The sequence below is a fragment of the Pongo abelii genome, chromosome 6, assembly GCF_028885655.2.
Source record: "Pongo abelii isolate AG06213 chromosome 6, NHGRI_mPonAbe1-v2.0_pri, whole genome shotgun sequence".
NCBI classification, from domain to species: domain Eukaryota; kingdom Metazoa; phylum Chordata; class Mammalia; order Primates; family Hominidae; genus Pongo; species Pongo abelii.
This window is the reverse complement of record NC_071991.2, coordinates 50,345,030-50,370,115: the sequence shown is the minus strand read 5'-3', so window position 1 is coordinate 50,370,115 and position 25,086 is coordinate 50,345,030. Positions and strand designations below refer to the sequence as shown.

The 25,086-nt window shown below is 39.8% G+C and overlaps 1 long non-coding RNA gene across 1 annotated transcript in view; it reads right to left on the bottom strand.

Annotated features, from left to right (window-relative positions):
* Positions 1-25,086, bottom strand: part of LOC112134320 (uncharacterized) — a 427,542-nt gene that overhangs the window by 209,267 nt on the left and 193,189 nt on the right. Inside the window, exon 3 of the long non-coding RNA XR_002915759.2 lies at positions 8,954-9,103. This is a non-coding gene — a long non-coding RNA (uncharacterized LOC112134320). The remainder of the gene's footprint in view (positions 1-8,953; positions 9,104-25,086) is intronic.

Sequence of the window (25,086 nt, the reverse complement as noted above, 5' to 3'; positions counted from 1 at the left end):
TATATATGAAATGATTCCGAAATGTTTCTTTCCTATCTTCATGGTCAGGAGTTAATTGAAAATATGCTCTACCAATTAAAAATCATTAAGAAAGAGAAAGACTTAGTATCTAAAAAATACAAATCCAAAATGGGAAAGTAATAAAAGCAAATTTCCAAAGTAATAGTTTTACGGAAGCATATATAGCAGTACAGACTGGAGGATAATGAGAATCCCAAGCAGTGAGTGTCTGGAAAAAGGGTATATTCTTTAGACATGTGATTTAGAACAACCTAAGAAGTTGACAAATATTAATTGTGTATGAAAAAATTAAGGCAATTAATCTTATAAGACTTTAAGGAATACAGCCCCTATATGCCCAAATAAAGAAATCCAGAATGAAGTTGTTGGGGTAAAAAGGACTGCTGGGCATTATAGATTCTTTTAAAATATAGACTGAACGGTAAGTAATCTTAAATGTCATTTTAAATACATTTTTCTCTTGATTTTGGATCATCTGGAATCTCATATTTCTATCGTTAAAAAAAGCCCTGAAATTCAGCAAATACTTGTTTCAAATCCATTTCATTTCCCTCTGTTTAATCCATGAAAAGACAAATTTCATACCTTCTTATCAAAAATATAATTTTATGTAAAGTACGATCTATTGTTATGAAGATGACTTCTCAGCCTATTTACCTAATAATGCACCCTTCCTTATATATATATATATACCTAGAGAGACCTTATGTATATATACCTTCCTTATGTATATATATTAAGGAAGGTATATCTCTATGTGGTACTAGAGAATTGCCTAAAATCATGCTTATCTAATGTCCATTATATTTCTCAGTGATGGGGTTTGGGTGAATTTTTAAAAAATTCTCATCTTCATACTTTTTTTAATGCTTGGATTTTTACAATGAGAATATATCATTTCTATAAAGACAATAAAGAAAGCTCTAATAAAGGAATATTCACCAAAGCTGGAGAAATGTATAAGAGCTTAAGGCTACCTTGGGTACTGTTATTTAAGCAGGGAAAATTCAGAAGCCAATTAGAAGCATGAAGCTGGCTGCTTACCACGTTCACTGCTATACCTCACAGGCTTGGCATTTGCCTTTGAGGCCATGACCCCCTCTCCCTCTGATTCCTAATGCCCATCCTTGGAGAGAACTGTTGTGACGACAAAACACTACAGCCAACATACTTGGTGCAACAGAAATACCTGCTTAGTTGTTTCAATCTCAATTACAATAGAAGAGAGATACAACCGTAAACTATTTAGCCCTCATGCACAAGCATGAGGGCTTCCATCAGGTATCATCCTAACAATGATTAGATGAAGATAGGAATAAGGTTTTAGACAGTCACTTGGAAAAGCCAAGTCCAGGAAAAGATGAAAGAAGTGCAAACAGGGAAGGGAAACGATGTCACAAACATTATGTGCTCATTCACTCATTACCTTAAGTCCATTACTTTTTGGCTGTCATTTTTTGAGAAACTGATACTGTGCCTGGTGTTAGATGTGCCCGGTAAACAGGGTAAACTCGTTCCTTGTCCACTTGGCACTTCAAATTATTGGGCATGGGAGAGACTGATCATCTAAATAATTGAAAAATTGGAGTCAGTGCTTTAAAGAAAACAAACTGCTTATGATTAAAAACAATAATAATAACAGTGTGGTCAGGGAAGTTCTGTCTGGGAAGAGGTAATCATTAGAGATGAGAACTCCAGGGTGAGAAGTGAGCTGTGCAAAAAGCGTGCTGTTCAGGGATTTCCTTGAGGAAAGTGCAAAGACTTCAAAGTGGGAAGGGATTTGGTGAATTCAGGGACCTGAGAGAGGGCCAGTGTGGCTAAACAGCTGTGAGGAAGGGGGCAAGTGACCCTTGAATCAATGACAGAAGACAACTCAGACCAGCAATAGTACTCGGAGTCAACTTCTGAGTTGCACCATTCGAGAAACAGAGCTCAGGTTTCATTTTAGATGTTATCATAGAGGGCATTTTCTCACAGCCTGCTGTGGTGAATGGTAGTTCTCCAAAAGACACGTCCTCTGCAACCTGTGAATGTAGCCTGATTTGGAAAAAGGGTCTTTGCAGGCGTAATTAAGTTAAGGATCACAAGATGAGATAATGTTAAGTTATAGCAAGCCCCAAATGCTATGTCAAGTATCCTTAAAAGGGAAGAAAACATACGGAGAAGGTCATGCAAAGATGAAAACAGGTATGAGAATGATGCTGCTACAAGCCAAGGAATGTCTGGAGCCCCCACAAGCTGAAAGAGGAAAGGAATGCTTCTCCCCTAGAGCCTTCAGAGGCCGTGTCATCCTGCTGACACTTTGATTTTGGACTTCTGGTATCCAAAACTGGGAAAGAATAAATGTATACTGTTTTAAGCCACCCAGTTTGTGGTAATTTGTTATGGGAACCCTAGAAAATTTAGACAGTTGCCAATGTTTCCATCTGTTTTTCTTTCTCAAATTCTTTCTCTCTCAGAACGACTTGGAAGCACAGACGATAAGATGGAAAGAAAGGGATGACAGGTCTCCCTAGAAATAAGAGGTCAGGCTGAACCCACGTACTCATCGTGGTTGCTCTAGAATTGTCCAACGGGCACAACCCAAGGCCACCTAGCCCTGGTTATAAATCCTTCTTCCTCTGTGTGTTTCAAAGAGATATGGCAGTCTTTGCCTCCTGCAGATGCTTGGCCTTCTAATGATACTTTCTTTTTAATGTTCTGTGATCCTGGTATTCTCTTTCAGTTATTATTTAAACAATTTCCATTAAATCTCTCAGGAAAATGGTTTTTGCTTTTTTATTTGTTCTGTTTCATAAACCTTCCCATCTTTGACTTTGGACTTTCAGATTTACCCCAGGAAGAAGTATTTCAGCTTCAGGATCTTAGAGCAGAGTTTTCAACCCCACTTCATCTGGAGTGGCACCTACCTCCCCAAAGGAACAGAAATCACTTTTAATGCAGCCATGGACCATTCTCTTTGAAATTTTCTCATTCCTGCTCACTGGCTTGCAAGTACTCTGTGCTCCTCAGGGAGCCCATTAAAGAATACTTCTCTCTGCAGAGACACGAAAGGATCTTCAAGGCACATCTTCTTAGCTTCCCGTGAAAGCCACAAGTTACCCAGGACAGAATTGCCTTTGCAGAATTACAGGGAAGGGCTGGGTGGGCAGAAAGCCCCCTCCTCTGGTAGTGATGAGAGTGGGTTTTATCTGCACAGGAGACTGTGTCTGCCTGCCTGGAAGAAGGAGTCTCACCCAGAACGGGGCTGCACACAGTCAAGGGCAGAGTGAGCAAAGGACAATGATGAGCCAGGGAAAGATGGGGAGGAACATCAGAAGTTGTGGCCTGGGGTATGAAGCCAGGACTCCAAGACGGAGAGAATGAGAACAAGAAAAATGAGACACATGCAGCAGAAAAGTTGCCACAGACAGAACACAGAAGAAGGTTGCCGCCTACAGCTTGAGTCTTCGGTGGCAACCCCTGTGTCATGGCGGTGAGCCAGCTAGACTCCAGGCATCAGAGCAGAAGCCAAAAGAAGTCGAAAGTCCACATGTCCTTTTCACCAAGGCTATTGGCATGCATGTCAAATGACAGTGGCTTGCCCATCTGCCTTCTCTGCGTGACAAACCTGCACCAGAAGAAATGTCAGTGCCTTAAATGGAATGGAAGCTTTAAGACAATGTAATAAAATGTAAACTCACCTAATTGTCCTCAGACATTGTTGGACCAGTCTGTAGTTGGAAACACAGAATGCCATCAATCCAAACCTCATCACAGACAATATTCTCAAATTGTTTATTTTGATTTTACTACTTAAGTTCCTAAACTTTGCTGCCCATCAAAATTAGCTGGGAGAACTTACATCACAGATATTTAAGCCTCAGCCTTATCTGAATTCTTGGGAGTAGGGCCTAGAAATATACATGTTAACAAATATTCCTCAGGTATTCTGGTGCTGTATGTCCAGTGGGGACTGGGTTTTGGGACCCTCTTCCCCTACTGGCATAGCTTTGGGAGTGAGACTATTTCACACCCATCCCCTGGCCTCATACGTGGAACATGGGAGACACAACAAATTCTTTTGGGCCTGAACTGAACTAGTAAATGCATATCAGAAGTTTGGTAGGATGCTGGGTGGGGGGACACTTGCAGAAATAAATCACACAACCTAAGGCATAGTTAAGCTGAGCATTGAAAAATACATAGGAGGTTGAGAGGCACACGCAAAGTAGAAGATAAAGAACTTTCCAAACAAGAAGCCTTTACAAAGGGCTGTGGAAAAAGGTGGATGACAGGCAGCTGAGGGTGGGCTAGTGGGGAGATCCTGTTCTGTTCTTTCTCTCTAGGCACTAACATGCTTTCTGTCTTAGCCAGAAAGAGTTTCTGGCTGATTGTAGGAAGTAAGCAATCTATGACACTGTCTTACTGCAGAATCTACTTTTTAAAATTATTTACCTTTTGCTTTCAGCCCCATTCCTCTCCCTATTGTCCTCCTTTGCACTGGCCTCTGACTTTTCAGAGTCAGTTTCCTCTCTCTAAATCTCAATGGTCCTCTCCCGCAGACTCCAGCTCTACCATTAAGGGATGGGAGGAGAGGGGAAGTGAGAGTGAAAAGGGGAGGAAGGGAAGAAAGAAAGGAGAGAGTAAGGAAAAAAGAAAAGGAATGAAGGAAAGAAATTAACCTTTACTGGGGCATCTCTTTTGTGCAAGGTGCTTTCCTAGAGGATATCTTGGTTAATCCTCATGACAAGCTTGTGAGGTAGCAATTATTAGCACCAATTTATATATATACACACTGAGGTTGAGTAATGTCTTACTTCATTAGTGTTGCTATAAAGGAATACCTAAGGCTGGGTAATTTATTTTAAAAATAAGTTTATTTGGAGGATGGTTACGCAGGCTGCACAAGAAGCATGGCACCAGCACCTGCATCTGGTGAAAATCTTGGCTGCTTCTAATCCTGACGGAAGGTGAAGGGGAGCCAGCATTTACAGAGATCACACGGCACGGGGGGGAAGTGAGAGGGGTGGAGAGGCTCCAGGCTCCTTTTAACAACCACTTCTTGCAAGAACCAACAGAGCAAGAACTCATTCATTACCTCAAGGATGGCACCAACCCATTCATGAGGCCCCTCCTCCAACACTGGGGATCAAATGTCAGCGTGAGATCTGGAGGGTCAAATATTCAAACTATAGCAAGTAACTTGCCCAACATCACACAAGCCTTTTGCATCTCCCGTGTAGGTGCCTGCTCAAATGGTTTTCCAAGGTAGGCATAATTTTAGTGATTAACTCTGATTTTGTGGTAAGAAGTGAATTTGCATTTTCAGGTTACCAGTGGTAATTATTAAATACTAATGTTCCATTGTCTCAGAATGCAAGATTATGGGATAAACATTTTTAGGGGGAGTTCCCTGTTGATAAATATATCCAAGGAAAATTTTGAAGGCTTATCTCTATTCAGAAGCAATTGTTGTGAAGGAGAGAAAATTCCCAGTAGAGGTTAGACTTATTTCACGGTTTGAGAGCTTCACGCTGGCTGGAGTCAGAGTTCCAGTGAAATTCCTCAGAGAGCAGAGTATACAAGGTTCCTACAATCTCAATCGACAATACTGAATGAGCTCTGTTTAGAGAATGACATGTTTCTCTTTAAGAAAAAGTTTCAGTCTTCCAATTACCAAATATAAAATGGGAGCAGCAGGATCAGCCAAAATATTGTTTGATGTTGAGTGCAGAATGACAAAGTAAACTACATAGCCTCGCCCCTGAGAGTGAAAGTGATCAAACATAAGCTCACGCATCTTGCCGCTTGCTATCACTGCATGCATTATGCCCTCACCGTATTTCCACAGCATTCTGCCCAGACCTCCAAAAGAGTAAGAATCATGCCCACCCTGATCACTGCTTATCTACCTGTCACACATATCGAGCTCTCGGCAATTATTTTTAACTTATTTCTTTTTTATTAACAATGATACAATGAATAAATGATCATGTGCTAATTGTGTCTTCACTTCTAAAGATGACACTACCAAGTTCAGCAGAGAAGGATTGCTCTGGAAGGATTTCCCTTTGTTAGTGCAGGGTTATCCATGGGAAGTGGCTTCCCACCCAGGAGTGACATTTTCCAACCCCGTTCCATCTAGAGATGATCACAATCATGTGAATAGTTATGTGAAGAGTAGGAAGTGGAATTCATGGGTGCCTCCCCCAGGCTCCCTTAAACTTTCTGTCAGTTGGATATCAAAAATGATGAGGCCCTTGGCGGGGGCTTGCAGAATCCCAAATAAAGGAGATCTTCCTGTCAAAAAGTAATACCCACCTCAGGTCATTAGGTACAGAAGAAATAAATGTCTTTTGCATTTGGGATTGATTTGTTAAAGAAGCCCAGCCTCCTAAAATTCATAACAATAGGAACATGCATTACAGGTTCAATCCATAAAAAGCACCAATAAGGACTCCTCTCCACAGGACCCTGCCACCCTGCTGGAATTTTAGTTCAAAACTCTGTATATCAACATTAATTTGTCCTAGCTCAAAAGTTTTAACACTGGAAAGTAGTTTGAATTTCACCCACGTGCACAAGAAAGCCTTTAAAGGGTTTTAAGGAGGAAAGTGGCATGATTAGGTTTGCATTTCAGAATGACCACTAGGGCAAGACCAAAAGCAAAGACTAGGTTGAATGCTGTCACTGGAATGTAGGGTCCTAGTGATATAAACAGAAAGTGGGGGTGTATACAAAATAAGTCCAGAGAAAGAAAAGGAGAAAAGGCACTGAAGAAGGAGGGTGTGTAAACATTTGAGAGACAAAAGAGCCTGCTAAGGAGACTAGAAAATGTGTCTAAAGAAGCATGAGGAAACCACAAGGATGCTTTGCACAAGGAAGGGAGCCAAGGAAAGTGTCTTTCCAAGAGTGAGTTGAAAATAGAGTCAGTGTAAAGGCCAAATGAGCCATGTACAAAAAGGCACCTGTGGGATTCAACAAATGAGAGCCATGTCCTTGGGGTGGCCAGAGAGGGGAAGCAGGGACTAACCCGCATTGCCATAGGTTCAGGAGTGGATGTTGCATGAGGATATGGAGACAATATTCCCAAACTTTTTCAGGGGGTTGGTTGTGAAAGGAGGAGAAGTAGAACAGGCAGAGGAAACATAGGTAGAAGAAGTTATTGTGCTTATTTGTTTGTTGTTGTTTTTGCTTTTGATTTGAGTATGAGAGGATTGTTTCCATGCCATTGAAGGAACATGCAGGGAGGAGAGAGAGTAAGCAATGGGAAGGCTATGGACAGAGGAGGGAAATAGTGGTTGGCAGGCTCAGGAACTTCTTTTATGATAAAGATGAGAAGTGAAAAAGAGGAAGTGAAAATGGAAGTAATTTATGTTGGGCAGATTAAATGTAAATGGATAATGAGAGCCAGGAATGTATGCTGTCTGCAGAAGAGAAAAGAAAAAACATCTATTAAGCCTATTAGAATTTCTATCAGTTGAATGGAAAACAAAATGTCCCTACCTGAGGGTGACTCAGAGGAGGTATATACATGAAAATGATCTACGTAGATTCAGAGTAAAATTCCAAGAAATTGCTTGACCCTCTAATCTAGTGGTTCAAAACATGGCCTTCAGAATCAGAGAAACAAAGTTTTGCATTCCAGTTTCATTTAGTAATAACTGCAGAATCTTGTACAATTTGCATGCCCATTCTAAAACACCAATTCCTAATGCATGCTATGGGATAATACACACAAAACAATGACTATTTGGGGTAGCACATTACTAGTTCAAAGTACTTTCAACATAATCATCAGTATCTGTCTAAAGAGCTCATGAAGCTATGACCTTTATGTAACAAGCACAGAAAAGCAGGGATTACAGGTAGTGATGGAGAGACAAATGGGGTAGTGTCCGACAGTATTCAGGAAATGAACAGAGATTTAAGCAATAAGGAAGTTGATGCCTAGGGAGGACAGATATGAGTAACTCTGTTTATCAGTTTTCACACAGTATGCCCACATATTTATAAACCACCCACCTTTGCTATACAGAGCCAGACTTTTTTCTATATCTGCCTCATTGAAGCTGGTTGCAGTCAGCTCAAGGCCATGTCACATAAAGTATTGCTCGTGTATTTTTCAATTTGTAGGGTTAGGGTTTTATCTATAACAATATTTTATTACAGAATTGGCTTCCTGATACATTTCAACCACCATTTGTAACTTACATGGACCCCAAAATAAATAAATAAATATATAAATAAATAAAAATGGAGAAATGGGCAAACACCAATATTACCACTATTGTCAAAATCCCTATTACTTCAGGAAATTTAAAAAATATTAATGCACAATGATAGCAATTATAATTATCTACAGTATATAATTATCAATACTCATTGATATTAACAGATGAAAGCTGGAACTTTCTTTTTCATTAATAGAAGCACAGTAGTTTTTACATTAATATTAAAGATAAAATGTATGTGTGTTTTGCCTCCAAGCTAAAGCTTCGGAGCCCATTACACTTGTATGGCTGGGGCAAATTGTATCAGAATGCTCAGCTGACCTGGAGACATGGGTGTGTAATTGAAATGGCTTCCTACAGTGCAGATAAAATCAGTGACAAGAGGTTCATGCTAGAATTTATCCCGGCAATTTTCCTAATTACGTAGATAAAGGAAAATCCTCAAGTGTTGATGTTTGAGGGGATGATAATGAATCAAACCTCTTCTCCACTCCCATCTCTAGGTTAAGAAATCAGACAGCATAGACAAATGAATTCAAGGGCCCGATTACTGACAAAGCTGATAGGAGAATGCAGCTCAGAGCTAGTGCCAAAGGAGCATCCTGATCCATCTACTCCGTTCAATGCTCCACTGGAAACAGAAATTAAAATTGCCAACCTGGTCACTAACATAGCAGGATGACCTCATAGTTTCCAAGCTAAGGCAGAAGCCTTACACATGGCAGAGGATGAGAGATGGAATGTTCTAGGTGGAAGAGTGTCACACCTGGGATGCCTCAGTGCTCCTACACATGACTTCTCTTTCAAGCAGAGTAGCCCGGCCTTCCTACTTGACAGCTCAGAGGAGGAAGCAGGCATTGCCAGTCCTGCTAAAGGATAGCAGCAAAATCAGCACAACATCACTTCTGTTACCAGAAAGGGGTCCCAATCCAGACCCCAAGAAAGGGTTCTTAGATTCTCACCCAAGAAATAATTCAGGGCAAGTCCACAGATAAAAGTGAAAGCAAGTTTATTAAAAAAGTAAAGGAACAAAAGAATGGCTACTCCATAAGCAGAGCAGCCCCAAGGGATGCTGGCAAGCCACTTTTATGATTATTTTTTGATCATATGCTAAATAAGGGGTGGATTATTCATGAGATTTCCAGGAAAGGAGTGAAGAATTTGCAGAACTGAGGGTTCCTCCCCTTTTTATAGTATAAAGGGTAACTTCTGGATGTTACCATGGCAGTTGTAAACTGTCATGGCCCTGGTGGGAGTGTGTTTTAGCATAATAATGCATCACAATTAGCGTGTAATGAGCAGCTAAGAAGACCAGAAGTCACTTTTGTGGTCATCTTGGTTTTGGTGGGTTTTGGCCAGCTTCTTTACTACATCCTATTTTACCAGCAGGGTCTTTATAATCTGTATCTTGTGATACCAGTCTTACTGACCTCCTATCTAATCTTGTGAGTAAGAATGCTTAACCTCTTGGTAATGCAACCCAGTGGGTCTCGGCCTCATTTTAATCAGTTCCTATTCAAGATGGAGTCGATCTGGTTCAAACACCTCTAACACTTCTATTGTATTCTACTGGCCCAAGCAATCATGCCAGCCCAGATCCAAGCTGGTGGAAGAACAGACTCCTTGGCTCAACCAAGGACTGGCATGTGGGTACAGAGAGGGAAGGAACTGATGGTAGGTAAACCGTCACACACTCCGTGGGATATAAAGGTTCCTCACAGTTGCCTCTGCTTACCAATTTCGTGTTTACCTAATGTTGGATGTGTTTCCATTAATTAATATTGCTCTAGGCTCTGAGTGTGAAAAGAAAGAGAGAACTGGCATGCACAGCTTTAGCAAAATTCTCCCCTGCTATGGATTCTTACTGCTCTTCACTTAGATAATGATATATGAAGCTTGTTATGCTCTGGCTATTTAATGAAAAATGAGTCCCATGAAAGGTGAATCAGTAGATCCTGAAGATTTATTTGTAAAAAGAGCCTCATATTCTTAATGCTTAAAATAACCTCTGGGGTTTGAAAAGCTGTAAAAAAAAATTAACTTAGTGTGCTATAATAACATATTATGTAATAATTTCTATATTTGTAAAAGAGTGTTTTCTCATTTATAATTTCATTTGACTCATGACAGTCCTATGAGAAGCATAGATACAAATGCTGTTGGGCCTGAAATAAAAACTTAGGCCTTCTCCCTTTAAAATGAAATATTTTGTTTGATGGTAAAAATAATAAGTGTTTTTGTAGAAAATCAAGACAAACAAAAAGCTTTAGAATTAAAAAAAAAAAAAATCCCCCTAAAAGTACATCTTAGAGACAAGCATTATTACCTTTGTGATTTAACTTCCAACACACTTTTATCTGTTTCCCCTCAGTTACCAGCAATAAAAAGATCGTAAAACCTTCCAACATAACATATATGGCTTTCAATTGTAATCATACCAAAGAACAACAACCATGTATAACTTGGTTTTCCCCATCAATAAACACTGTTCAAAACACAATTACTAAATAATATTTTAAATCTGACTGTATAAATAAACACATTATAGAATATTTAGAAGGTACAGAGAAGTAATATGAAGTTTATTTTAAAATTATCTGTATGGTCATTACCCGTAGCCAACAATTGCTATCTTTTTGTTGTGTTTCCTTTCAAAAATATTGTATCTAATATAAGTAAGGGTATTGAAAGTGGCATGTACAAACCTATCCATCTACATGTCTCTCTCTCTGTCTATTTAATGAGTGTCTACATACACACATTCACTATACATATATATAAACACTCAGTGTATATGTATATATATATAAACACTCAGTGTATAAGTGTATATATATATATGTATATACACACACATTTTATATATACAACATTGTGATCATAGTGTGTACTGTTTTGTAACTTTCATTCACTTTTATTGATCAACATGTTAAATATTTTCCCATGCATGCCTTTTATAACACCATCTCACTCAACATGTTATTATGAAAATTTTCAAACATTTAGAAAAGTGTCAGGAATTTTACATTGTACACCTGCCACCTATATTCTTCAATTATTGATACCAATTTGCATTACTCTTTTGCTGAAAATCATTCCTAGGACTCTATCTGGCACTTCCCACTTGCTGTGCAATCGAGGTAGGTGAGCTGCAGTACACACTCCTGCAGACAGAAAATATCCTCTGGCAGTACAGAGCTCATGTAGACAAGGGGATATGGGTGGGGAATTGACAGGGTGGGCTGCAGAAAGAGATTATCTCTAGTAAATGGCTCAAGGTCAATGCTCTATTAATTTACCTTTCATCAGGTTTCTTTGAAGCCTTTCTCTATAGCGTGTGTAGTCTCTGACTTTCTTAAGGCAGTTGCAAGGGAAGGGTTTACTGATTCTAATACCAGTTACTGTGAACCCCCTAATCTGCCAAAATTCATTGTACTACAAAGAAATTGTTTTTGTTCTTAAGAATGATTTGTATTGAATTTTTAGCCTTTATGCACCTAAACTTTCAAGTACCTTCCTATTTGAGAATGCAATGAGCCACTAGAACAGTAGAGATATACATACTAATAAACATTGGCCATGAAAAATTCAGCACTCAAGTTCTTTCTTTTTCTTTATACGTATTATACTTTAAGTTCTAGGGTACATGTGCACAATGAGCAGGTTTGTTACATATGTATACATGTGCCATGTTGGTGTGCCACACCCATTAACTCGTCATTTACATTAGGTATATCTTCTAATGCTATCCCTCCCCCCTCCCCCCACCCCACAACAGGCCCCGGTGTGTGATGTTCCCCTTCCTGTGTCCAAGTGTTCTCATTGTTCAATTCCCACCTATGAGTCGGAACATGCGGTGTTTGGTTTTTTGTCCTTGCAGTGTTTGTTTTTTTGTCCTTGTGATAGTTTGCTGAGAATGATGGTTTCCAGCTTCATCCACGTCCCTACAAAGGACATGAACTCATCATTTTTTATGGCTGCATAGTATTCCATGGTGCATATGTGCCACATTTTCTTAATCCAGTCTATCATTGTTGGACATTTGGGTTGGTTCCAAGTCTTTGCTATTGTCAGCACTCAAATTCTATGATTGTCTCAGTGCCTGTGGTCTAAGTGGTACCCAAGCATCTGCAAAGAGATAGAAACAGAATGCTGAGCTGGCTTTCCTGGGGTTTAACTCTTACCAAGTGAAACTGAGGAATTCCAGAAAAGAGCTCAGCTTTTCACCAGGCAGTGAGATTCCATGCACCCTCACTGAGCAATAAAATGTTCTTAACCCTAACACCCTCATATGAACTCCTCTTTCTCTTGGGTGGGGAAAAGGGGAGAAGAGCTTCAAACTTTTCCTTAAGAAAAACAAGTTATAATTGTGAATGTTAAAAAATCATCTTAAACACTGCTGTTCCTGACTTTATTTCATTTGAGTCTCAACATAACTTTGTGAGGTAATGGAAAATATCACCCATTCCCCCTGTTTGAGAGTAGGATTTGGAGGTTGAGATAGTATTCAAGCCTAGGTCTTCTGACCCCTCACTCCCTCTTCCTTCCACTCCTCTACTCTTATCTCTTCTTAGAAGCAAAGATAAATTTGGTCAAGAGAAAAGACTAAACAAAATAACAGGCAAAGCAACTTTATTAAGAAACCCCTCATTTGACAACTTTCTTTATTCCACAATATGAGGTCTATAAAATGTGTATTGCCTTCAAAAAATTTAAGAAGTTCAATCTTCCTCCTTTTCCTTATGCAACTCCCTGCAAATTGAAAGCTATTCTGACGAAATGATTGAAGGGAGCAGTGCACTTGCATCAAGGTCTCTTAACTCTCATTCTGCTAAAATGAAATTACGATGTAACTGCCCACCTGAGAAACTTTACACAAAGTAATGAGGCAGGACTCATTAATCAGCAGGGCATTGTTTACCCCAGGCTGCTCTTGGCTCTCTGAGGACCACCTCCTCAGCCTTTGGGCCACGGGGGAACTTCAATAATTTTCAGTCATAAAAATGAAAAATCACTGCATGGAAGTGAGATCAATGAGATCTATGCAACTAATATGAAGCAATTTTTTCCCCTCCCAAAAGCACTCAGATGAAAAGAAAGGACTAAATCACAGAGTTTCCAAAGAGCTGTCTCTTCTTTTACACAAGACAGTCTGAGTTCTTGATTTGCACTCAGAGGAGCCTGTCATTTGGCCAGTGTCTACCCTTCATGTAGCGTTCCATAGAGATCTATGAAAATGTTGGTCTGGAAGAACAAGGGATGTTGACATATTTGGGTCAGATAAATTTCGACTCATTCTCCTTTATATTTTATTTTATTTTATTTATTTACTTATTTTTTGAGATGGAGTCTCACTCTGTCACCCAGTCTGGAGGGCAGTGGCATGATCTCAGCTCACTGCAACCTCTGCTTCCCGGGTTCAAGCAATTCTCCTGCCTTAGCCTCCCAAGTAGCTGGGACTACAGGTGTGGACCACCACACCTGGGGGACTAATTTTTGTATGTTTAGTAGAGATGAGATTTTGCTATGTTGGCTAGGCTGGTCTCAAACTTCTGACCTCAAGTGAATTGCCCAGCTTGGCCTCCCAAAGTGCTGGGATTACAGGTGTGAGCCACTGCACCCTGCCTCATTCTCCTTTAATTAATAATGTATATATTACCTTTATGGTGGCTGGCCTTCTTAATGTGGGTATTTAATTGGCTTTTGAAAGACTAAAAGTTCACACCTGTACATCTGGCACTCTGCAGTTCTTCTTTCCAGCAAGTAAAAAAGCATAGAGGCAGATAGAAAGGTAGAAATTCTCAAAAAGTAGGCTTTCCCCCCAATATGAAGCAAATATGGAAACTCAGGTTTCACTATGTTTTCTAAAATTCTACCCTAATATACTTAGATTTTACTGTTTATTTCTCCTGATCTTAATGAAGAAAGCTCTTGAGATTCTCAGACCTGTCTATTCATCCAAGGACAAAATTCCAGGAATTCTGCAGGTTTGCCCACAGGAAATTATGCAGCAAATCAAGGAGAGCAATTGTCGTGATTTCACTCGGAGATCAAAGGAGCACCTACCAAATTTTCTACCTTATTGTGTTCTAGGATTCTCTCTAAATCTACAGCATCAAGCCTTTCCTCTGTTTGAATTCCTAGTCAACATGGAAAATTTAGGCAAAGTCTAATAATATTTCAGGGGGTGATTTGGCCACCCTGGTCACATGGTTGTGTTTTCTCACCTGTAAAATGAGCCAACTGTGTTAATGTATTGTGCTTCCTTCCTGACATCTGCTACCACTGACATTCCCTTCTCATGTTACTGTCTACATCTTTATTTTAATTACAGCTTGTGCTGCTGACATTAAGTGATTTTCAATTAGCCTTGGTGAATCACACAAAGTTATAGCAAGAGAAAAAATTTGAAGATTACCTAGTCAAACCTCTTTCTTTTTGTAAATCAAGAAATGAAGACTCAGAAAATTAAGTAATTTTCCTAAGGAGACATTGCCTGTTTTTGACAGAAACTCTGTGCTGATCTCTGACTCAACACTGCAGTCTTCACTCACACATTACTGGTTCAAAGTATTTTTAGCCATTGGGCTCTTCCTGCTAATTATATATTACGAGGAAGGCAATATATAAAGAGGATAAATTCAAAGCAGATGTGGGGCCCAGAGACTCACCTGTTGGTTGCCATACAAACGGCCAATAAGTGCATGAAAAGATGCTTAACATCAATAATCTTTAGGGAAATGCAAATCAAAACTACAATGAGATAGTACCTCACAACCATTAGGATGGCTACTATTGAAAAAAACAGAGAATGACAATTGTTGGCAAGAATCTGGAGAAATTTGGGGGATGGAGCCAAGATGGCCCAAGGAATGACTCCAGTCTACAGCTCCCAGCGTGAGCGACGCAGAAGACAGGTGATTTCTGCATTTCCAGCTGAGGTACCAGGTTCATCTCACTGGGGAGTGTCGGAAAGTGGGTGCAGGACAGTGGGTGTAGTTTCCCAAGCGTGAGCCAAAGCAGGGCAAGGCATTGCCTCACCCGGGAAGTGCAAGGGGTCAGGGAATTCCCTTTCCTAGTCAAAGAAAGGGGTGACAGATGGCACCTGGAAAATCAGGTCACTCCCACCCTAATACTGCGCTTTTCCAACAGTCTTAGCAAACGGCACACCAGAGATTATATCCCACACCTGGCTTGAAGGGTCCTATGCCCATGGAGCCTCGCTCATTGCTAGCACAGCAGTCTGAGATCAAACTGCAAGGTGGCAGTGAGGCTGGGAGTGGGGCACCTGCCATTGCCGAGGCTTGAGTAGGTAAACAAAGTGGCCAGGAAGCTCGAACTGGGTGGAGCCCACTGCAGCTCAAGGAGGCCTGCCTGCCTCTGTAGACTCCACCTCTGGGGGCAGGGCATTGCCAAACAAAAGGCAGCAGAATCCTCTGCAGACTTAAATGTCCCTGTCTGACAGATTTGAAGAGAGTAGTGGTTCTCCCAGCATGCAGCTGGAGATCTGAGAACGGACAGACTGCCTCCTCAAGTGCATCCCTGAACCCCAAGTAGCCTAACTGGGAGGCACCCCCCAGTAGGAGCAGACTGACACCTCACATGGCCAGGTACTCCTCTGAGACAAAACTTCCAGAGGAATCATCAGGCAGCAACATTTGCTGTTCACCAATATCTGCTGTTCTGCAGCCTCCGCTGCTGATACCCAGGCAAACAGGGTCTGGAGTGGACCTCCAGCAAACTCCAACAGATCTGCAGCTGAGGATCCTGACTGTTAGAAGGAAAACTAACCAACAGAAAGGACATCCACACCAAAACCCCATCTGTATGTCACCCTCACCAAGACCAAAGGTAGATAAAACCACAAAGATGGGGAAAAACTGAGCAGAAAAACTGGAAACTCTAAAAATTAGAGTGCCTCTCCTCCTCCAAAGTAACGCAGCTCCTCACCAGCAATGGAACAAAGCTGGACAGAGAATGACTTTGACGAGTTGAGAGAAGGCTTCATACAATCAAACTACTCCAAGCTAAAGGAGGAAGTTTGAACCCACGGCAAAGAAGTTAAAAACATTGAAACAAAATTAGATGAATGGCTAACTAGAATAACCAATGAAGAGAAGTCCTTAAAGGACCTCATGGAGCTGAAAACCAAAGCACCAGAACTACGTGACGAATGCACAAGCCTCAGTAGCCGATTTGATCAACTGGAAGAAAGGGTATCAGTGATGGAAGATCAAATGAATGAAACGAAGTGAGAAGAGAAGTTTAGAGAAAAAAGAATAAAAAGATATGAACAAAGCTTCCAAGAAATATGGGACTATGTGAAAAGACCAAATCTACATCTGATTGGTGTGCCTGAAAATGATGGGGAGAATGGAACCAAGTTGGAAAACACTCTGCAGGATATTATCCAGCAGAACTTCCCCCATCTTGCAGAGCAGGCCAACATACAAATTCAGGAAATACAGAGAATGCCACAAAGATACTCCTCGAGAAGAGCAACTCCAAGACATATAATTGTCAGATTCACCAAAGTTGAAATGAAGGAAAAAATGTTAAGGGTAGCCAGAGAGAAAGGTCGGGTTACCCACAAAGGGAAGCCCATCAGACTAACAGCTGATCTCTCAGCAGAAACTCTACAAGCCAGAAGAGAGTGGGGGCCAATATTCAACATTCTTAAAGAAAAGAATTTTCAACCCAGAATTTCATATCCAGTCAAACTAAGCTTCATAAGTGAAGGAGAAATAAAATACTTTACAGACAAGCAAATGCTGAGAGATTTTGTCACCACCAGGCCTGCCCTAAAAGAGTTCCTGAAGGAAGCACTAAACATGGAAAGGAACAATCAGTACCAGCCACTGCAAAAACATGCCAAATTGTAAAGACCATCAAGGCTAGGAAAAAACTGCATCAACTAACGAGCAAAATAACCAGCTAACATCATAATGACAGGATCAAATTCACACATAACAATATTAACCTTAAATGTAAATGGGCTAAATGCTCCAATTAAAAGACACAGACCGGCAAATTGGATAAGGAGTCAAGACTCATCAGTGTGCTGTATTCAGGAAACCCATCTCACGTGCAGAGACACACATAGGCTCAAAATAAAGGGATGGAGGAAGATCTACCAAGAAAATGGAAAACAAAAAAAGGCAGGGGTTGCAATCCTAGTCTCTGATAAAACAGACTTTAAACCAACAAAGATCAAAAGAGACAAAGAAGGCCATTACATAATGGTAAAGGGATCAATTCAACAAGAAGAGCTAACTATCCTAAATATATATGCACCCAAAACAGGAGCACCCAGATTCATAAAGCAAGTACTTAGAGACCTAGAAAGAGACTTAGACTCCCACACAATAATAATGGGAGACTTTAACACCCCACTGTCAATATTAGACAGATCAACGAGACAGAAAGTTAACAAGGATATCCAGGAATTGAACTCACCTCTGCACCAAGTGGACCTAATAGACATCTACAGAACCCACCACTCCAAATCAACAGAATATACATTCTTTTCAGCACCACACCACACCTATTCCAAAATTGACCACATACTTGGAAGTAAAGCACTCCTCAATAAATGTAAAAGAACAGAAATTGCAACAAACTGTCTCTCAGACCACAGTGCAATCAACCTAGAACTCAGTATTAAGAAACTCACTCAAAACCGCTCAACTACATGGAAACTGAACAAACCGCTCCTGAATGACTACTGGGTACATAACGAAATGAAGGCAGAAATAAAGATGTTCTTTGAAACCAACGAGAACAAAGACACAACATACCAGAATCTCTGGGACACATTCAAAGCAGTGTGTAGAGGGAAGTTTATAGCACTAAATGGCCACAAGAGAAAGCAGGAAAGATCTAAAATTGACACCCTAACATGACAATTAAAAGAACTAGAGAAGCAAGAGCAAACACATTCAAAAGCTAGCGGAAGGCAGGAAATAACTAAGATCAGAGCAGGTCTGAAGGAAATAGAGACACAAAAAACCCTTCAAAAAAATCAATGAATCCAGGAGCTGGTTTGTTGAAAAGATCAACAAAATTGATAGACTGCTAGCAAGACTAATAAAGAAGAAAAGAGAGAAGAATCAAATAGACACAATAAAAAATGATAAAGGGGATATCACCACGGATCCCACAGAAACACAAACTACCATCAGAGAATACTACAAACACCTCTACACAAATAAACTAGAAAATCTAGAAGAAATGGATAAATTCCTCTAGAGATACACCCTCCCAAGACTAAACCAGGAAGAAGGTGAATCTCTGAATAGACCAATAACAGGCTCTGAAATTGAGGCAATAATTAATAGCTTACCAACCAAAAAAAGTCCAGGACCAGATGGATTCACAGCCAAATTCTACCAGAGGTACAAGGAGGAGCTGGTACCATTCCTTCTGAAACTATTCCAATCAATAGAAAAAGAGGGAATCCTCCCTAACTCATTTTATGAGGCCAGCATCATCCTTATATCAAAGCCTGGCAGAGACACAACAGAAAAAGAGAATTTTAGGGCAATATCCCTGATGAACATCGATGCAAAATCCTCAATAAAATACTGGCAAACCGAATCCAGCAGCACATCAAAAAGCTTATCCACCATGATCAAGTAGGCTTCATCCCTGGGATGCAAGGCTGGTTCAACATACACAAATCAATAAATGTAATCCATCACATAAACAGAACCAATGACAAAAACCATATGATTATCTCAATAGATGCAGAAAAGGCCTTTGACAAAATTCAACAACACTTCATGCTAAAATCTCTCAATAAATTAAGTATTGATGAGACATATCTCAAAATAATAAGAACTATCTATGACAAGCCCACAACCAATATCATACCAAATGGGCAAAAACTGGAAGCATTCCCCTTGAAAACTGGCATGAGACAGGGATGCCCTCTCTCACCACTCCTATTCAACATAGTGTTGGAAGTTCTGGCCAGGGCAATCAGGCAGGAAAAGGAAATAAAGGGTATTCAATTAGGAAAAGAGGAAGTCAAATTGTTCCTGTTTGCAGATGACATGATTGTATATCTAAAAAACCCATCATCTCAGCCCAAAATCTCCTTAAGCTGATAGGCAACTTCAGCAAAGTCTTAGGATACAAAATCAATGTGCAAAAATCACAACCATTCCTATACACCAATAACAGACAAACAGAGAACCAAATCACGAGTGAACTCCCATTCACAATTGCTTCAAAGTGAATAAAATACCTAGGAATCCAACTTACAAGGGACGTGAAGGACCTCTTCGAGGAGAACTACAAACCACTGCTCAATGAAATAAAAGAGGATACAAACGAATGGAAGAACATTCCATGCTCATGGCTAGGAAGAATCAATATAGTGAAAATGGCCATACTGCCCAAGGTAGTTTATAGATTCAATGCCATCCCCATCAAGCTACCAATGACTTTCTTCACAGAATTCTAAAAAACTACCTTAAAGTTCATATCGAACTAAAAAAGAGCCTGCATTGCCAAGTCAATCCTAAGCCAAGGGAACAAAGCTGGAGGCATCATGCTACCTGACTTCAAACTATACTACAAGGCTACAGTAACCAAAACAGCATGGTACTGGTACCAAAACAGATATAGACCAATGGAACAGAACAGAGCCCTCAGAAATAATGCTGCATATCTACAACCATCTGATCTTTGACAAACCTGACAAAAACAAGAAATGGGGAAAGGATTCCCTATTTAATAAATGGTGCTGGGAAAACTGGCTAGCCATATGGAGAAAGCTGAAACTGGATCCCTTCCTTATACCTTATACAAAAATTAATTCAAGATGGATTAAAGACTTAAATGTTAGACCTAAAACCATAAAAACCTTAGAAGAAAACCTAGGCAATACGATTCAGGACACAGGCATGGGCAAGGACTTCATGTCTAAAACACCAAAAGCAATGGCAACAAAAGCCAAAATTGACAAATGGGATCTAATTAAACTAAAGAACTTCTGCACAGCAAAAGAAACTACCATCAGAGTGAATAGGCAACTTACAGAATGGGAGAAAATTTTTGCAATCTACTCATCTGACAAAGGGCTAATATCCAGAATCTACAATGAACTCCAACAAACAAGAAAAAAACAAACAACCCCATCAAAAAGTGGGCAAAGGATATGAACAGACACTTCTCAAAAGAAGACATTTATGCAGCCAAAAGACACAGGAAAAAATGCTCATCATCACTGGTCATCAGAGACATGCAAATCAAAACCACAATGAGATACCATCTCACACCAGTTAGAATGGCAATCATCAAAAAAGTCAGGAAACAACAGGTGCTGGAGAGGATGTGGAGAAATAGGAACACTTTTACACTGTTGGTGGGACTGTAAACTAGTTCAACCATTGTGGAAGTCAGTATGGCGATTCCTCAGGGATCTAGAACTAGAAATACCATTTGATCCAGCAATCCCATTACTGGGTATATGCCCAAAGGATTATAAATCAAGCTGCTATAAAGACACATGCACACGTATGTTTATTGCGGCACTATTCACAATCGCAAAGACTTGGAACCAACCCAGATGTCCAGCAATGATAGACTGGATTAAGAAAATGTGCACATATACACCATGGAATACTATGCAGCCATAAAAAATGATGAGTTCATGCCCTTTGTAGGGACATGGATGAAGCTGGAAACCATAACTCTCAGCAAACTATCACAAGGACAGAAAACCAAACACCGCATGTTCTCACTCATAGTTGGGAACTGAACAATGAGAACGCATGGACACAGGAAGGGGAACAGCACACACCAGGGCCTGTTGTGGGGTGGGGGTGGGATAGCATTTGGAGATATACCTAATGTTAAATGACAAGTTACTGGGTGCAGCACACCAACGTGGCTCATGCATACATAAGTAACTAACCTGCACGTTGTGCACATGTACCCTAAAACTTAAAGTATAAAAAAAAAAAAGAAAAAAAGAAACCAACCTTACAAACACCTTAATTTAGGATCTCTAGTTTCCAGGATTGTGAAACAATAAGTTTCTTTTGTTGAAGTCACTCTGTTCGCGGTATTTGTTATTGCCACCCTAGCAAACTAATACAGCCTCTTATGCCAAAAAGTGATAATGAGATCTTTATGTTATAGCCCTTCAGATTATTATTACTTCTCTTCTGGATTATTTAAATTATTCTTCAGTTCATCTGTATGCTGTTGTAATAATATTTCAGAAATACAGATCTGATCTTGTCAAAAAAAATAAAAAATAAAAAATAAAATCTCTCTCTGCCAATTCTAAAAGAAAAAAAATGTGGAGAAATTCAAACATTTGTGCACTGTTTGTGGGAATGTAAAAAGGTACAGCTACTGTGGAAAACAGTAGGGTGGTTTCTCAAAAAAATAAAAATATAATTACCATATGATCCAGCAATTTCACTTGTGGATATATACCCCCAAAATTGAAAGAAGGGTCTCGAAGAGATATTTGTACAACCATGTTCATAACAGCATTATTCACAATAGCTAAAACATGTACCAACCCAAGGGTCCGTCAGTGGATGAATGGATAAGCAAAATGGGGTGAATACATAAAATGGGATATTATTCAGCCTTAAAAAGAAAGGAAATTCTGACACATGCTACAACATGGATGAAGCATAGGGACATCATGCTAATTGAGATAAGCCAGGCACAAAAACACAAATACTGTATGACTCCACTTATATGAGATACTTAGAGTAGTCAAAATTTTAGAAACAGAAAATAGAATGGTGGTTGCCAGGGCTGGGGAAGGGAGGAATGGGTAGTTAGTGTTTAATGACTATAGAGTTTTAATCTTACAAGATGTAAAAAGTTACAGAGATGGGTGGTAGTGATGGTTGCACAACTTTATGAATGTATTTAGTGCCACTGATTTGTATACTTAAAATAGTTAAGAGAGTAACGTATATGTTATGTGTATTTTATCACAATAAAAATTCTGGAAAAATTAAAAGAGATGCATTAGTCACAACTGTAGGCCCATGTTAATGCATACTGACTGGTCCCAGCGCTACCTTGAGAGATCTACTCCACATAGTTTGTAAACCAGCACACTTTACCATGTTAGCAAGGCTAAAGATGGGAGAAAGTTAGTCATCCAGCATTTCATCCAGAAGTCCTAGAAATTGGAATATACAACATTGCTTGATGGAGGACTCATGTGTAGTCACTGATTAATTGCAGTATCAATTTCCATGGAAAGAAACTACATAAAAACACAGCTTAAGTTAATGCCTTCAGCTAAGCAGAATAAACTTTAGCTAAACAGAGTAAACTCCATGTGGTAAATAAAAACTTTGCCACAATTTTATACAGTGGAAAGCAGAAAGTGCTAGTAATCCATGGAAAATGGCATTTGAAAAAAATTGAAGTTTGACGTGTGTGTGTGTGTGTGTGTGTGTGTAAGTGGAGGTGGTTCTGAAAAGCAATGAAACCCCAAGACACATCACTTAGCAGATGGAAAGAATGAAGAAGCTGAATCATTGTTATTTTCACTCACATCAAAACTGTACTTTCTTTTAGTAGAGAAGGTAAATATAGGAAGGAAATGGTCAGAACATCTGGAAAATCACAAGTAAATAGATTTGAAGTTTAATGTTTTCTACTTGTGCATATTCTGATTTCTGCCCTGGATGTTCACCCCTTTTCCTCTGTACCCTAAAGACAATATCAATGGGCATATCTAACATTTCTCTTTGCTATGGTTTGCATGTATGTGTACCTCCAACATTCATATGTTGGACCCTAATGCCCAATACTATGGTATTCAGAGACAAGGCCTTTCAGGCAGTGATTAAGTCATAAGCACTCCACCCTCATGAATAGGATTAGTGGTCTTATAAAAAGAGGCTGAAGGAAGAATCTTAGTCCCTTTTCCCCTCCTGCCCTTTATCTCTGCAATGAAATGGCATTCACCCCTTCCACTATGTGAGGACACAACAACAAGGTGCCACCCTGGAAGCAAAGATTGAGTCTCAGACACTGAATCTGCCAGTGCTTTGACCTTGGACTTCCCAGTCCCCAGAACTGTGAAAAACAAGTTTCTGTTATTTACAAAATTACCCAGTCTAAGATATTTGGGTATAGCAGCAAGGACAGACTAAGATACTCTTCAAGCTCAGTTTATGATGCACAGTACAAATCATGACACCATAGTTAGAACATCAGCGATACAGACCTGGTTGGATCATGTTACTCTCCTGGCTCTAGAAAATCATTAATCCTTAGAAGTCTTAGTTTCTCATCTTTTAAATGTCATGAAGATTTGAAACTGCCTTTCAAAATTATGACTGAGACAGTGAAAGAGATCTAACTTAACCAACTCTATCTTGCTTCTAACATCCGAGCTGTCTTTGTTCATTCCTGGGCATAGGCTGAACTAACTTTGGGAGAAACTTAGTTTATAGTTTAAAAAAAGATGGCAACAGCCCTTTCCCGAAGCAGACCTCCTTCTTGCCTGGGGTCTAGATTGTCTTTGTAGGACTAACATTAGCCACAAGATTAGAAACTATGCTTTAAGAGTCATACAGCTGGAGGCTACAAGATTCTGACCCTCCCCGAAACTGCTCCTAAGATCAGTGCTTGAGATATTTTGCACATTCTGCACTTGATGGATCAGCTGGCACCACCCAGATCAATAAACTAGCTCATCTGATCTTGTGCCCCCTCCCCGCCCCGGCCAGGAACTGACTCAGCGCAAGAAGACAACTTCGACTCCCTATGATTTCATCTCTGACCCATCAGCACTCCTGGCTCACTGGCTTCCCCCCAGCCACCAAGTTATCCTTAAAAACTCTGCTACCTGAATGCTTGGGGAGACTGATTTGAGTAATGATAAAACTTTGATCTCCCTCACAGCCGGCTTTGTGTGAAATATTCTTTACTGCAATTCCCCTGTCTTGATGAATCGGCTCTGTCTAGGCAGCAGGCAAGGTGAACCCCTTGGGCAGTGACAGATTTTTTTTTTTTTTTACTCACTTTGTTGCTAAATGCAGTAGCTAGGAATTTTAAGTTTACTGTTATTATTAGTATTTCTGAGAGATGCAAAGATGACTGGAGGTGGTATGTGGCCCCAAAGACTACCTTATTTTTCTAGAGCTTACACAAGTTCAGAGAGGAAGCCTTATAATGAGACTCAAGGAGCAGTTTTCCAATCTTCTCCAGAATTGAGTAGCTTACTGGGAGCTATCAAATCATGTCATAGGGTGACATCATATGTTTATGCATCTAGGTACAAAACCACACAGCCAAGAGAGAATCAAATATTCTTTATCTCCAGATCATTTGTTTCCTTCCTCTCATTGCTTCTTGTGAGCATAAAAAAATTCTCAGGGACATAAAATAGATTCCACATCAAACTGACTTGTATTATTTTTTAAAAATATATTTTATTTAACCAACACCTATACAGCCTTCACTATGTGGGGACTATTCTTAAAAGCTCTGTGACTGTTAACTTATTTAATGTTCAACCATATGAGATAAAATATTCTCTTTAACAGATGAGAAAACTAAGACACATCAAGGTTAAGTATGTTACTCAAGGTCACATGGTTAATAACCAATAGGGTAAAAAATTCAAATCCAGACATCTCACTCCAAAATTCCTGCTCTTACCTATTATATTATGCTGCATCATTAAAAGTAAAATATGACTTTTTAAAAGTTCTTTGACATTGCATTAACTGGAAACTAAAATCACCAGCCACCAACAATGTACTGTGGGTACTTTGAAGCCGACAAGCAAAAGGTAGAACAATTTTTCTAATCTCCTTTTGACGGCTGGAATTGTATAAGTATTTCATCC